Source organism: Phyllostomus discolor, chromosome 11 (genome assembly GCF_004126475.2).
Source record: "Phyllostomus discolor isolate MPI-MPIP mPhyDis1 chromosome 11, mPhyDis1.pri.v3, whole genome shotgun sequence".
Classification (NCBI taxonomy): Eukaryota; Metazoa; Chordata; class Mammalia; order Chiroptera; family Phyllostomidae; genus Phyllostomus; species Phyllostomus discolor.
The window spans coordinates 2,824,976-2,841,278 of NC_040913.2; the positions used below are offsets into that span (position 1 = coordinate 2,824,976).

At 55.6% G+C, this 16,303-nt stretch overlaps 1 long non-coding RNA gene across 1 annotated transcript; it reads right to left on the reverse strand.

The window, feature by feature from the left end:
- Nucleotides 1-946: 946 nt before the first annotated feature.
- On the reverse strand, nucleotides 947-15,425 carry LOC118497471. The gene is made up of 3 exons (XR_004899993.1): nucleotides 15,256-15,425; nucleotides 4,488-4,492; nucleotides 947-960 (listed from the first exon to the last, which is right to left on the reverse strand). It is a non-coding gene; the product is annotated as an uncharacterized LOC118497471 (long non-coding RNA).
- Between the last annotated feature and the right edge of the window lie 878 nt (nucleotides 15,426-16,303).

Below are 16,303 nucleotides of genomic sequence, written 5' to 3' on the forward strand. Positions count from 1 at the left end.
AAAACTCTGAATTGCAGTCATGAAAATAGTATTTTTAACCACTTCAGCTTTTATTTTATGAAACTAGAAAATTAAGAAGCTGTGAATTACCTGGCCAGCACATAAGTTTCTGAGCATCACAGCCATTCTGGCAACTTCAGCTGTACAGACGTCACTTGCCAAAAAAAAAAAATCTTCTAGAAAGTCTGGCTTCCTGACTCTTAAAGGACTTTGTCCGGTGTCACAAAGCACAATTCAGTAACAATGCAATTCGGAGCCTTCACACCCCAAAAGCCACATCTGAAAGAGGCAGGGAATTGAAGCAACATTTGTTTATTCTAGCTTATAGTAGCGAGGTAATGAATTCTGTTTTCCATTTGCCCTTGCTATTGTAATGTGACCTCAGTGTTACTTTCTAAGTAAATCGATTAGGGGATTTGGCTTGCATAGGCAACTCTTGCAAGTGGTTCTTATTATTTGTAGTTTAAAAGCCATTTGCAGGTCTAATTAATTTCTTCCTCGGCAATCGAAAGATCAATGTGCTCAACCCCGTGGGCTGAATACATAACGTGATGCCCAGGGGCCGAAGTTAGCGCTCCGTCAAACACGAAGGTGAGCCAGTGTCAGAGCTGACCTCTCCCAACACCTTTCTTTCCCACGACGCGGGCCAGCTCTCCCTGCTCACGCGCTACGGCTCTGCGTTTCCTCCATAGCTCAGGCCTGCAGCTCCCAATGATCTCAAGTCCTCATCCTGTGACTGTCCATGCAGTCACACCTGGTTTTCCCTGACTTTCCGCGAGCCGTGCCAGCCTTTCAAGACCACCCACGGGCGCGTTTGTTCTGCATGCCTTCACCTCTCTCTGCTGAGACCCCGGGCCCAAAAAACAGCAGCCGGTGTCCTGTGGAGCTCTCTGAGCCACATGTGTGTGTGTGAGGGGGACCGTCTGCCGTGTAGGTGCTGTCACTTATTTGTAACGTCCTCTGCAAAAGAAAGCCAAGGGGGAAACTCCTGGAACCCCTCGGGGCCTCAGGGAGCACAAAAGGAAGGCCAGGTGCGCCGAGCGGTCCACCTGTTCTCCATCATGTGGGGCTGTGCATGTGCAGGGCTGCGGGCCCTGCGGGTTTGGTGACTGGACTGGGCAACCGTCCTGTCCAGGTTCTGCGTGAGTGCGAGGGGTTGGCCGCTGGGGCGGGAGTTGGTGCGCGGGGCCCCTTCGTGCTGAGCCAGGCTGTCGCCTTCCCCGCTTTCTGCAGCCTCTCCAACACCGAGGACGCTGCCCCCGGGGGACCGGAAAGCCTGCCCCTCGCTCCCCAGGCCCTCCCGGTGCTGCAGAGCAGCTGGGGCGGCGCGTGCAGACTGCCACGTTGCTGGACGGCGCCGGACACCAGCGCCACCTGGCGGTGCTGCTGGCATGGCGGTAACTGTTCCGTGGAATGACACGCGGGGACGCTGGCAGGAGCTTGGAAGACGGGGACTCCCTCCGACTCCCACGCACGACGTGGAGGGCGTGGAGGCTCCGGCGGAGGGACACCTCACCCGGGGTGGACGTGCCCGGAGAACCAGAATCGGGGGGTGGAGCCCGCAGAGGGCACTGAGTTGCCTCGGTCCCGGGATGAAACCGTCGCGGAGGAGGAGTGGCTCCTTGTGCACGAGCAGAGAACGTGGGGTTTTGAGATGGAGTCCGGCTCCTGGTGAAGACGCCGTGAGAACAGATGGTCGAACTGACGCCGGCGGGTGTAGACAGAGTGCGCCCCAGCTGAGCTGATGGAGCAGAGGCGGTGTGAGAAGGCCGGCTCCAGCTCCAAATGTCCCGCTGTGGGTGGGACGCGGCCGAACAGCGCCTCCTGCTCCTGAGAAGTCCTTCCTGAGCGAAAGAGTCGATATGTGTGGTGAACTTCATTGTCGTCTCGTTTCAGAAATTGTCACAGCTGCTCCGGCCCTCAGCAGCCATGGACCTGACCCTGGAGCGCTGGCTTTAAGGGACAGGGACCCGGTGGCTCCTCTATCCAGGCGGACCTCTGCTCAGCCCACGGACACGCTGGAGACACGGAATGAGGACGGTGTTTGGGCCGGGCGAGACGCTGGGCGTGTGTTTCTCCAGGATCCGGTGTCGGAGGTGCCGTTTCACACTCAGGCAGCACCGACCGCAGGAGTACGATGGTTTCGGGGGTCCGGAAGGTGGTTTGAGAAGGGCTATTGATTCCTGGCAAGCAGGCCGCTCGTGGATGGACCCCAAGGCCAGTCCTGCGGCGGACACCGCCCGGGGGAGACTCCTGAGGCCTATATGACAGCTTTGTAATTCGCAGATGGAAGGACTGGGGGCCCTGGGAGACAGAGGTTACCCCGAGGTCTTCTCCACACATTTATACTGTGGACGCCCAGAGCTCCGAAAATGTTTTTCTACAGTGGTCCAAGAGCAACTCCGGTCAGGGAGGTCGAGAAGCTTCCTGGGGCTCAGCATCGTCCGAAGAGCTTTATGATAATGGACATCACACCTGTGGTGAGTCTAGGGTCCAGGCTTTTAAGAAGCTCTCCGAGTGGTTCTGAGCCTCAGTAGAGGAAGGAACCAGGGTCCAGTGGTCAAACACGCCAGGGCTGAGTTCTTCCAAAACCGTCCCATTCCTAATTTGCATGTTGACTGCTGGTCTCTATTTGTACTGCCTTAATTTGTGGGGCGGGGGTGGGGGGCAGGGAAGGGACCTGAAGGCTTGCATGGACTTCTGACGCAACATAGGCTAATGCCACACAAGTTCATTAAGAATTCTCAGACAACACTCACTCCCTAAAGAATGTTTCCTCCCGTTACACGGTGGAGCTGTTTAGAATCAGGGCTGTGAGCTGAGGCCTTAGGCCGCCACTGAGGAGAGAAAAGAGAGAAGGCTCCGTGGTCCCCTCCGGAGCCAAGTCTCGTCCAAGGGAGTTTTGGAAGACATCATTTATTCACTCAACAAACACTTATTTTCGAGCCTGTTCCATGCACCACGCTGCATGCTGGGGCCCTGACACACGCCGATCCAGGTAGGGAACAAGCAAAGGCCAGCAGGGGCAGGCGCAATGCTGGAGGAAGGGCAGAGAGCTGCGAGCACACATGGGGGGGAGGGGCCGAGTCAGGGCTCGTTCCGATGCAGCGAGAGGAACCTGTTCGGAGCAGCAGAAGTCGGTCATTTAACATTTGCGTAAAGGTAATTCTTCTGAAACCCAAGAAAGGCCGCTGGTTTCTCATTCTTTACCTTCCTGAAGCCGCATCGTCATGCACATTTGCTTCTTCCTGAGCATCTATCTCTTCCATTCTGCAACCTAGCTTGTTATTATCACCGTCACGGTTATTATTAATTATTGTTTACTGCCTCTGCACACGGCAGAACAGGGGCGCCCCACCCTGGCACCCCAGCTGAGCTCACCTCTTTGGCCATTGCCTGCACCAGCTGAAATGGATTACCTTACGTTCCCAAGCAATTTCCCGGGGGTCATCTGACCAGGCTGATTGGGCTCGTGTGCCCACGGGGACTGAGACCCTTTCAATTAGGTCTGCCCCTAAGGATATTGTTGTGTGTGTTGACCACCGCCTTCCGGGGGGGGGTGTTCTGGAGGAGACAGCAGCTCACTGAGCCCTGGGGGGGGGGGCACTGTCATCCTAAGCTGGCAGAGAGCATTATCTGGGGCGTTGAGAGAGGTTCAGGACAGCCCAGACCCAGGCGTGGGGGCAGTGGGGAGGGGCTGGAATTGAGCCTCGAGAGGGAGAACGAGGCCGGGTCACAGAGGACGCTGAAATCCACGCCAGGGGCTGAGTTTCGGGCAGGCGGTCTCCCTCGGTAGGAACGTGAGTGTTAGGGGTGCCGCGTGCCCCCAGCAATCCCACATCACACCGCCCGTGGCCGTAGAGCCGTCCTTCCTGAGACTAAGTGAGGATGTCCTGTCGCGGGGCGTGGCCGCCCGGCTTTCTCTCCTGCTGTCTTCCCACAGCTGTGCTCACCCGCCGGGCTTCCTCTGGGTCTAGCTCGAGGGGCAGGCACGCGGAGTCACAGGCTTACTTTATATTCCTTTCCAGTGACTCCAATACGACTTCGACCACCTGATGTGCTGGGGGGAAAAGCCAAGCCCCTGGACTGAGCTGTCTCCTTTTATTCATGGAAGAAGATATAAATAGAGGGAAAGACAAACCACAACATTAGAAACACTAGAATCACTTAATCGTATTTTCAGTTTTCTTTCCTTTGAGATTTATCCCCAAGCGTGACTCAGAAGGTCAGACTATGACACTGCGGAGAATCCCATTGCACAGCCATCTCCCCCGAAAAAAGGAGGGAAAATACGCACCAGGAGACACAGACAGAAGGGAGGCCGGTTTTGCTGCTCAAACTCAGTTCGCACAGGAAGTTTTGTACAAAATACCCCTGCGGTGTTGGAATATGTTCTGACAGCCCCCGCCCCCACCTCATCTGTTGAGCTACACAGGTTTCCCGCACTCTGTCTCCGTGTCTGTCAGTCGTGACCCTGAGATGAAAACGTGAACTCGACTGTGTGGCTGATTTGCAAAAGGCACACGGAAGGCGGAGTCTGTACAGGAGGCAGGGCGGTGAGGCTGAGCGACAGCCCCCGCTGCGGCACAACGTGGGAAGCCGTGTCTGTTCACTTGCAGCATTAGTCTGCCGTTCCCCGATCAGAGCAGGCACCGCGAGCAGTGCGGAGACCCCCGGGCTGCGGCCACGCTCGGGCTCCCGCACCGTCCGCGTCAGCAAGTGCCGAGGGAAAGCGTGCCCGCGCTTCCCAAACACAGCACTCGCCCCTGGAGACCAGGAGGAAATAAACACCAGTGTCTCCGATTTCAACGGGGAAACTGGGACAGGAAAAAGCAATTTACTAGCTAGATCTCTGTTTGGCGAAGCAAAACAATAAAAAAGGGGGGAAAAAGACAATTTTCCAGGCAACTGGTGCAAAACCATGTGGCGGGTTGAACAGTAGGAGTATGTTTCAATAGTTTGCGTCTGCCATTTCTATGTTGGCTGTAGGAACACAAAGAGGTTAAAATATCGAGTGCCCTAATTTTATAACTGCATAGTTCAAATCCCGGAGGTCCTTAAGCTATTTTAAGATAGAAATATAATGAGGAGTGATGTTTCTGACCATAAATAAACCTTGCTGTTTTCAAAATCAAGAAGAAAAAGAGCAGAACAGTGCTTTATTTGAAAGCGTTTTGTGGGACAAAGAAAGCATTCACTTGCGGGTTGGTGCTTCTAGCTTCTTCTCCCCTTGGTAACCCAGACGCCTCCCTGGAAGCAGAAGGAGTGAACCGGTAGGGAACGGAATCACGTGGCATCATCGAGACAGGTGTGTCTGACCATCCCAATAGGCAAACTCCAACTCGGATAACGAGAAACACAGAGAGCATGGGTAGCTTTCTAAATGAACAAGTAAAGGGGGACAAGGAATGGACCATATTACTAAGTGTGAGAGTTAAAGCTATGAAACTCTGAGGAGAGAACGTAGGAACAATCTCTATGACCCTACTTGGGCAATTGCTTCTTACATATGGCACTGTAGGCAAAAGCATCAAACGAGAAAAGACAGATAAATTAGACTTCATCATGATTTAAATCTGTTGTGCTCCAAAGGAAACCATCAAAATGTGAAAAGATGCCCTGGCTGGCATAGCTCAGTGGATTGAGCTCAGGCTGTGAACCAAAGTGTCGCAGGTTCGATTCCCAGTCAGGGTACATGCCTGGGTTGCAGGCCATGATCCCCAGCAACCGCACATTGATGTTTCTCTCTCTCTCTCTATCTCCCTCCCTTCCCTCTCTAAAAATAAATAAATAAAATCTTAAAAAAAACGTGAAAAGATAACTCATAGAATGGGAGAAAATATTTGCAATTTATATATGACGAGGTACTTACACCCAGACATTGTAAGGATCTCTTAATTAAACTCAATAGTCATAAAACACAATAATTTACAAATGGGCAAAGGATTTGAACAAGCACTTCTCCAGAGAAGAGAGACAACTGGCCAATGAACCCATTAGTCATCACAGAAATGCAAGTCAGAAGCACCTTGGAATGCCCCTTCGTGCCCACTCAGTGGCTGAAGTAAGGAAGACAGACAATGACACGTGTTGGTGAGGGTATTTAGAGCAACTGGAATCCTCATGCTCTGCTGGTGAAATGGAAAATGGCTCAGCCCTCGGGAAAACAGTTTCCACAGTTTCTTATAAACATATACACACACTTACCATATGTTCCAGAGTTTCTACTCTTGAATTTCGGGGAGAAACGAAAACCTATGTACACATAATAACTTGCATGTGAATGTTTTCCAGCAGTTTTACTCGTAATTACACCAAACTGGGAATCACCCGAGCGTCCCTGGGTTAGGGTATAGATGAACAGATCACGGTACATTTCTACAGGGAAGTACTACTCAGTCAGGAAAAAGGAAGGGCAAATTAATTCATGCACCAACGTGGATGCATCTTAACTGCATTGTTCTAAGAGAAGGAAGTCAGAATCAAAGGGCTATGTACTTTATTTTTTTTTTGAAGATTTCATTTATTTTTAGAGAAAGGGGAATGGAAGGAGAAAGAGAAGGAAACATCAATGTGTGGTTGCCTCTTGTGCGCCCCCTACTGGGGACCTGGCCTGCAACCCAGGCATGTGTCTTGACTGGGATTCAAACTGGCAACCCTTTGATTTCCAGGCCAGTACTCAATCCACTGAGCCACATACCCACTTTATGATACCAGTTACATAACCTTTTTCAAAGACAAACCCACAGGGATAGGACACAGGTGCTGGGGGTCAGGAGAGGGGTTGACTACAGAGGACAAGGAGCACTTGGGGCAATGACAGAACCGTGCCGTGTCCTGATTACGGGGCGGTGACATGGCTGTACATGTTCGTCAAAGCTGCACACTACACGGGTCACTCTCCCTGCACACAAATTATACCTTAATAGAAACATGGAAAGAGAGAAACTTTCAAATGTACTTACTCACTTTGAATAACATTTGAACATATGGTCCTGGCAGAAAGATGAAATTGGAAGTCTTAGTTTGTGATCGAATAAAATGTTGGTAATCAGAATAAAACCTGTGAGGTTTCCAGAAGCCTATATATTACCTGTAACATACGGTCATAGATTTATTTATGCACACGCACACACACAGGACTGGGCAGAAGTAAGGCCTGCTGGAGTGTGGGTGGCAGGGCAATAATATGGGTGTGACGATTTATAGTTTCAATTTGAACACATCACCTAAAATGTCCTGTGGTGTGCTTGAGTGTGATATTCTTATGTTACAGAACTACATGCATATGATTTTGTAATAAAAGGGGTGTTATTTGTGCCACACCCTGCATAGCAGTTATAGACTGCATGCATGTACACACTCATATATGTAAAATCTTGGTCATTTAAGTGAATGATCTGCAGTTGTCTCAGATAAAGAATAATTTTGGTTAAATGGGGGCTAAAAAGATTCATTGAGTTTTTCCCCCAGAAAAGCGTAATAATTGCATTTAATCAGAAAAAGGTACTAACACAACTTGTTGAGAAAGAATGATCACAAAGATATCTTCGTTTGTTCTCGTCCCTGTTACCAAATTCTGCAAGTCTCTGCAAGCATGCTACCTTTGCATTTTGCTCCAGAGGAGGAAGAAACAGGGAGAAAATTTTAGTCCTCCAACGACACTGTCAAAGGTGTCACAAATTCGGTCAACAGACGGTGTGCGGTGTTAATGCACCCGTCGCTGAGGGTTCACGGAGTGACTCGGGAAGCGAGAGCTGTCCACGGAAGGGGAGGACGTGGCGTCGTCTTGTTTCAGGTGCTGCCGTGCTGCAGAGAGAACGCAAACGCCCCTCAGCTGTGAGCCTGTCCCCGTTCCAGTTTGATCAACAGTAGACAGCCTCTTGCTCAAGTCACTTGTCACATCTAATTTGTTGCCCCAGCATTAAAAAATGCCACAGCTCTCCCCACCTGCCCCCACCTCCGAGCTCCCCCCACCCCCACCCCCACCCGCGTGTGCAGGGTCAGAGGGTCTGTCTCCCGTCTCAGTGACTGTGCTGCGCGGCAGGTGGTTCTCGGCGAGTTCACGGACAACCTTCGCCTCTGAGACCTGTGGGTGCAGAAGACAAAGACAGGCCGGACGGAAAGAAAAGTGGAAATAACAAGTAACAACTCTCTGCATGCTTCCTGTGCAGCATGCATGTGCCTAGCAGCGGTACATGTTGTGTCCCGGTTGCACACACGTGTGTCACACAGGCACACACACATTGCCAAAAGTTACCAAGCTTCCGAATCCCTGGCCGAGACCCAGTCGAAGGCCTCAGCCCGCGCTCTGGCTGGTGGAAACCCAGCGCAGCTTCTCACGAGGACCGGCTCGGACGTGCGCCTGCCCGGCTGGGGGGTCCCCGCCCCCGCCCTGTGGCTCGCACGCTGTTCGTGGGGCCAGCTGCGGGGCTGCTGGCGTGGGAACACAGCCAGGCTCCCACACGGCTCACTTCCAGAGGGGCTCTAAAACACGGAGCACACACGTAAACACCGAGCGTGTCTTCCACGTTTCAGAAGTGCCCATCCTGTGCTAGGAGAGTATGTATTACTTTCTTTTTAAAAATGCCCCCTTTTTGATGAAAAACGTTCAAAGCCAGGACACAGCATTCTTACGTGGGATGATTCAGGAAAACAGCTCGGGGTGGTGGGCGTGGAGAAGAGGCTCGGAAAACCACAGAAGAAAAAAGAAACCAGGACTGCCGTTTTAGGGCCCTTCCCTTGGCGTTTGAACATCTCTGTGCCGTGTGGCGGAGGCAGCGTTAGGGTCTCTATGACAAGGGGAGAGTCGGGACCAACGGCCCCGCGGGCAACGCCGGAGCTGAGCGTGGCTGGTACCAGCTGTCGCCTCGGAGCCGGGGCGGACGGAACACGCCATCACACGTGGGCAGCCGCAAGGGATTTACCAGTTTCTGGGGTCAGAGGTGCACCTCTTCAATTTAAGGGACACTTTTGGCTGTGCTACAGGGATGCTGGGACGCTTCGCTAGGCCTGTTTTGAGGACCCTAAACCCCAGGAATGGCAAAGCTCCACGGCAGCAGCTCTGAGACCACGCACTGCCCGGGAGAGCGGGAACCCTGCAGGGAACCCCCCTCCCGTGCACCTGCCCCGGCCACTCCCCTCCTCATGCACGTCGAATGCGCCCACGGGAAGCACACGGAACACATTTGCACGCAGTACACAGAGTCTGCCTGCCAACAGGACTCGACTGGACAGACCGCGGTGCCCCTGCCCACTCTGTGACAGGTGCCTTCCTGCCCCTCGGTCACCTCCCACCTACCAATGGGATCTGCCTCCAGCTTTTTGGAGAGGCAGCTGCATCGAACACGCAGCACTCCCGGGCCAGGGAGGGGAGGGACTTAGCGTTTTCCGAGGAAACAGACAAACGTGACTGGGCACAGGACTGCGTGTTTCACTGTCCTTCCTCCTCCTGTGGCAGGGGGGTGTCCCGTGCTTCCGCGGGGCTTTACGCCATTCCCAGCCCAAACCCACACCGGTCACGCCTGGAAAAGGGGACGCGGTGGAAAATACTGGGGTGGCAAACACATGCTGCACCCGAGATGGATTTCTTTTTCCACGAAACGACGTGAATCTGCTCCCTCCGACGCAAGGCCTCAGACATGCGGCGGGAAATGGAAAGGACGGCATAAAGCCTGGTGAGTTTTTCATAGTCTCATAAATCGCTCTGAGCCAAGGACAAGGTCACTGCCGTCCTCAAGGAGAGCAACTGCCATCTCTCCAGGCCCTGACACATCATGGTCAAAACCGTCCTTGGCCAGGAACACGTATCAGCCATGATGAAAGCCCTCGGAGTAGGCTGGGAAGCACGCGCATCGGAACGCAGAGGGGGTTTCTGTGCTGGGAGACAGACCCCGCGCCTGGGGGACCGTCCTTGTAGAGGCCCCGGGGTGCGCGTCACAGCAGCTGGCGGCGAACCCTCACACGTCTCACGCGGGTTTTTGAAACAATGACCGTGAAACAAGGAGACTCTACAGACCACAGATCTGTGTGGGTCGGGCTTGAACAAGACACTCGGCACGCTGTTCTCAAGTGCGTGTTGTTCAGAATAACACGAGAAACTCGGTTCCCTCGAGGCGGTGGCCCTAGGAAGGCCGAACAGATAACAGTGGTTCTGAGTTACGGGCGGCCCCCTTCCTGCGGTCAGTTACCCCTCCGGTGACAACGACGTCAAACCCATTTTTTCACAATGAACAGAGCAGGAGAAAGACAAGTCTTTGAGGCAGCTAGTTAGTCCTACATAACAGTGAAAAGCAAATGAGAGATCTTGAACAGAAAAATCAGTGTACTGAAGTATCTGAGGCTGGTTACACCGGTGACTAGCAAGTTCAGACAAAATGGAACTTTCCCGTTGGGTAGACGCTGTGGAACATGAGGGATACAGTAACGTTTGGAATAAATGCTGACATGACCGCAGAATTGAAGGTGAAGACTGGAGTCAAAGGTCACGGCGCTGGATCCCAGAAGCAGCTGGGCGTGGCTGTGACCTTCCCCATGGAAGCATCCAGGGCAGCTGGGGTTTCTGACTTCCTGAATTCGGAACCGTGGGAATGAACACGAGCATGCCTTCCCTCCCCAGCGCCTCTCCCTGTGATGGGGAGCAGTTCGAAAGTCAGCCCGGGACGGGCCCCACCGCTGAGAGACCTCCAGGGGGTCCTCATCGCTCTCTGCACCTGGGGGCTGCTATCTCCCTGCGGGGGTCCTCCTAGGTGGCTGGCCACCTGCCGCCTGCTTTGATGTCCAGTGGCTGGACCCCACAGAGACCCACTGCTGGGTCCCCAGGGGAGGGGGCACGTCCGGGGATTCGGAAAGCAGGCAGGGACCATGGCAGCCGCTCCGACAGTGTACACGTGGGTGTTGCAGATGTGGGACTCCGAGGGGGTGCCCGGCGCCTTCAGGCCCACGGCCCTCAGGACACACGAACTCACCAAGCCTCTCTGTCTCCCCGGCCCAGGGCTGAGCCAGCTGGCTTCCCTGGAGGGCTCCCAAGAGCTGGCTGTCACTCCCGGATGTCCCCTCCCCTGGGACTGTCCCGCTTGTTCCTGCGTAGCTCAGGTTTCAGGGGGGAACAGGAAGAAACCTGCCCTTTGGTGTCAGGAAGTCAGGGATAAAGGCACGGAGGCCGATGAGGGAAGAGATGGAAGAGCAGAAAGGACCCAGGCGGGTACCAGGAACTCAGGGATCGCTACGGTGGATCACTGAGTGCCCTCCCCGTGCCGGGCGCTGGGCAGGCCGCTCGGTTTGCACTGTTATATGTTAGACCCTCCCAGAGGCCCTGGAGGCGGAGGTCCTGACCTTGTCTAACCCACAGGCCAGGCAGCTCGAGGCCCAGGAGGTGAAAACCTTGCCCGCTCATGCCTGCCTGACTCGGCAACACCCCTCCCCCAGGCCCACCCGACACTCGAAAATCCCTGAGCGTCGCAGCCTCCCTGGGGACCCTCCCTGCGCACAAGGGCTACAGCCTCCGCTCCCAGAGCTCATCTGAGCTGCGTCCTGAGGACAGAGCTGAACGCTGTCCTCGCCCGGTGGCCTGCAGACAAAAAAATCTACCTTCTTGCGACATGGATGAGCCGCCCAGGGAGGCAGGAGACCCTGGGAGTTCCGGGGGTTGAAGCAGAGATCGCCTGGGAGGACGGGATGGTCCTGGGGGCTAGGGGGCGGAAAGGGCCGGGCCCACTGCATTTCCAGGCCCTTGACCTTTTGGAGAACGTGTTCCCACCGAGGGGCCGCCCCTCTGCTGGGCTGGTCGAACTCGTACAGGAAAGAGAAAAGCAATGGGTAGGCTTGGCCTGCTTTCATTTTAAAATAAGTTTTCTGTTTTAAAATCACATGTTGCCCCCCCCCCAGTAACCTCGGGCGGTCCCAAACCCCGAAATCCCACCGAGCACTGGGCTTCAGGTCCCGCCCTCCCCACGCTGGCCAACACCCCTTCAGAGCCTTGCCCCACGGAAGCTCACAGTCAGTGTGTCAACCGTCTCTGTTCTACAGGCGAAGGAGTCGTGCCACAAACACGACCCTTAATAACGCACACAAAAGGACAACAGCAGTCCAGGCACCTCATTCTGTAGGGAGCAAGAACAGCAGGGGGGCTCAGCGAGGCCGCCTGCCCCTGCCCCCCCACCCCCGGGTCCCCACAGGGAGCTTTTCTGGGGCATCGCCTGGGAGGGACAGAGGGGCCAGCAAATTGGCTTTTTTGTGTCTGGCATGTCTTGGGCTTTCACAGGCAAGGTGACACTTTGTAGAAACAGTCAGCTCTCCCCTTGCCGCGAATAAACCGGAGCATTCTCCCCAGAGAGAGGACCTTGGCCTCTCTTGACGAGACAGAGGAACTGAAGCCATCCGACAAGCCTTCGTGTTTCAGCTGCGGCCGAGTTCTAGCTCCGCGGAGTCCGACGCCGTGAGTGTTCACAGCTGTACTCCCGCGCTCCTCCCCGCCCCGGAAGACCGGGCCCCGGAGGAGAGGCCTGGCCACGTTTCCGAATTCCTCTCCCAGGCTGCGCCCCGCTTGGCCGCGCGCCACGGTCCTTTCCTCTCGCTCCTTCTTCCTAGCCCTCCGCTTTCCGAGCTGGATTTCTCAGGGCCCACACCGGCCCCCTTTATCCCTCCAGACCCGCTCCTGGGAAAATCCACTCCCAAGGCTTTGGGGCCGGAGGCTCCAGGTCCCCGGCTGCAGCCTGGCTCACTGTCTTCTGCAGGGCAGCGCGGCCCAGAGCAGGCGCTGCGGCCACCGGGTTTGAAAGCCAGTCTTGCGGCCCCACCCGCTGGCTGCGGGAATGGTACAGAGACCTGAGCTCTCTGTGGGCCCCCGGGGCCCTCCTCTGCGAAGGGGGGCCCTCAGGGTGCTTCCTCCTGGGGTTCTTTGGAGGGCTTTGTGAGCTGAACGCGCATAGGGCACTTGGTACGGGGCTGGGCGTGTCCGATGTGCTCGGAAGGGTCGGCGGGCACTGGCGCTGCGGCTGCTGCCGGGACTACTTCCAGCACCACCCCTCCCCCTCCCCCTCCCCCACCCCTCCCCCTCCCCCTGCTGCTGCTAGTCACCCAGTAGCTGTCCTGCAGACCTCGACACCAGCAGCGGTGGGACAGAGCTGCAGGCCAAGCTGCCGTTTGCTCCTCACGACAGCGCTGCAACGCAGTGTGCTGACTGTGGCTTCAGGAAAATCACCCAAACTCGGCGACATCGGCCGCCACCTCCTTAGACGCGAGGACTCTGGGCCCGGCGGCTCTTTGCCGCGGTGCCTGGGGCCCCATCCAGCGGTGGCTTGACAGCTGGCCTTCGAGGTCGACTGGAGGCCTCCGCACTCACGCCTGGCCCCTCGGCTGGGAGGGCTGGGGAGCTGGGTGCGGCCGGGGCGGTTACTGGGGGCGCCTGTACGCAGTCTTCGTGTGCTTGTCTCCCAGCCCGCGGCAGCTGGGTGCCAGGGGGCAGCGTCCCACCGAGAGGCGTCTGGAAAGCTCGTCCTCAGGAACGGGGACAGCCGCTGCAGGCCCTTCGTGGCCCGGGCTCAGGACTCAGCGGCGCCGACCCTGCCACACTGCACTGGCCGGCTCAGGCCCCGGAGGAGGGGACGCAGACCCCCCTCCCCTCCCTTGGACAGGAGGAGGGGCAGGGAATGTGCGTTCCTTTTGAAAAGTGGCCGCAGGCCATTTCCCACTATTTGAATAGTGAAGCGTGAGAAGCTTAGAGAGAGAGAGAGACAGTGACGTGAGAAAGGAGGCAGAGGCAGCAGGTGAGAGAATTCGGCTCGGAAGCCCGATCTCACGCCAGGTCCTATTTACTGATCCTGCTGGACACTCCCCATCACTCCCATGTAAGACCTGGTGTCTCTGTGCGGCTCCGGAAAACTCCCGGCCGTGTCCCCCGCACATGCTCTTTAGCTGCCCAGTCTGCTCTCTTCTCGGGAACTCACCGATTCTCTCTTTGGTCACACGCAGGCCCACGTTTTTAGAGCCGTTTTGTGTGTGTGTCGGGAATGTCTCCTTAGCTCTTTTTCATAGGCACCTGCTCATGCTCCAGTTCTGCTTATTAGTGTTTTGTAATTTCCTGGGCTTTTTAAAAAATAAATTTTATGATTTCACGTCTTTGAGAAGTCTCAACTCAACTGGGGAGCGCATCGGGACCCTGTTTGCTCAGGAGCTCTCGTCAAAGGCACCCTGAATTGCCCTCCCCCCATGATAGCCTCAGCCTCAGCCTCAGCCCGTGGAAGGTGGGCCCAGGCGTGCTTGCTTTAGAGATGCTTCTGGGGCACACTGACCAGCTGCCCCGGCTGCCCCCGCCCCCCCGTTCCTCCCACCTCTGACCCCGGTGTTCACGCTCTACCCCCAGACCGAAAAAGATCCCTTTCAGACAGCACCTGGGAAGTACTGAGGGGAGGGCCCAAGACGGCAACACAGGAGGCTCCTGCCCCCTCCTCCCACGGTGCCCGAGGGGACAGCTTCCCACGGAGCAGTTCTCTCAGAGGCGAGTCCAGAGCCAGCTGCACCCCTGCTGTGCATCAGGTGAGTGAGGAGACGCCCACAGCGACGTGGGGAGGAAAGGCTGAGATCTGCAGACACGGCCCACGCCGCCCGGCGTGGCACCACACAACAGGGAGGGGCCCCTCCTCCCAGCTTCTGGAGGGGCAGAGGGCTTGGAGCACACATCTAGCACCCGACTTTTAAAGCTCCCACTGATGCAGGGGGACCCCAGAGCCCTAGGTGACAGGGTTTACAGTCACAAGTCTCAGTAGGAAACAATAAACAAAGACCCCTGTTGGGAACGGCCCTGCCTGGTTTCAGGAGCTGTAACCCTACCCCGCTCCAGGGATAAGGCTGAGTAAGCAACCTTGGGACTACAAGCCACTAAGGAGACAAAGCTTATCTCCCTGGCAGGAGCGCTGCTTCTGCTCCTTTTACTTCACCCTGCCTGGCCCCCAATCCTTGGTCAGTTATCCAATGACGGGTAAGATTCCCCAAGGGGGGAACAATCTAAGACAGGCACGATCATGGGGAGGCCCCAGGGAAGGACTGGGGGGGCTACAGAAAGGGGTGATGGATCCTCACCTCTCGGCTTTGACATAGCCTGAGTCCTCATTCTGTCTGTGAGAAGTCTCCTAATCTCTTGGCTGCCTTACTTCCCCTGCCTGACCTAAGCCTGAAACAATGACAGAGGCTGGTGCAGCCCTGCGCTGGAAAGGGTGGGCTCCCTGGGTGATCAGGCCTGAGAAAGAATAGGTAAACTCCTGCTTTGCTAAGAGTGCTCTCAATTAAATCATAAGGGTCCGAACAGGAAATGAGTTTGTTTCCCAAAGTTTTGTAGCCCTTTAGCTAACAGACCCTGACTGAGAATAGGCCCTCAGAGTTCTCTGTATGCTATCTATTGTTTGATCCTCACTGCCTGACAATGATTAATGAGCTTCACCTGCCTTCCTGTGCAAAATGAACCCAATAAAAGCCCATTGAGGAAAAGGCTCTAGGCCCTTCTCCTTTGAGAGATCAGCCACCTTTTCTCCCCAGGCAGATCATGTCTTGATAGACTTGTTCTCATCCGTGGTGGACGGGGGGCCCTGCGGGCGGAGCTCCCCCCCAGACCCCCAAATACCCAAACTAGAAAATGGACAGAGAACCTGCATAGACTTTGTCCAAAGATAGCGAGTGGCCAGAAGGACACGAGAAGGTGCTCGGCCTCCCTGAGCAGCTGGGACATGTCCCCCTCGGAGACCGTGGGTCACTCCCGCTAGGGCGGCTGTCATCAAACAGAGAAGAGTTCGGCTCCGACTCCTGCAGCGTGGCTGGCGTCACAGTGGGCGGGGTGACGGTCCAGGGGGCCCGGTCCACTCACAGAGCCATGGGGACAAGAAGGTTGGCGTCTCCCTCTACAAGGTCTTGGGGCCGTTTGCTCTGCCACCACGAGGAACAAAAACTCCACCTGCACTGCCCCTCCTGTGCTTCTGTTCTTCGTAGTCTTCAATGTCTCCAACAGTCATGGAAACCGGTGGCCAAAATTAAATTTACTTTTCTAGTTTTGGATCTTATTTTAAACTCTGGAGTGGAGGCTCTCCCCCTCAAGCTCCAAAGCTACGTGTAAAATAAAGGTTTCCGTCCACCGCACTCCTCGGGCCCCTGGACCTGGGGCATCGTGCGCTGCCGCCACGGCCGCTGGTTTCCAGCAACTGCTCGGGGCCAAGCAGGCAAACTAGCCTCAGGGTTCCTGTGCCCTCCGCTGCGTCCGTGAGGGCGACAGGACACTTGAAGGGGGCCGATTCGCGTGAACGCTCAGCTCCACGCC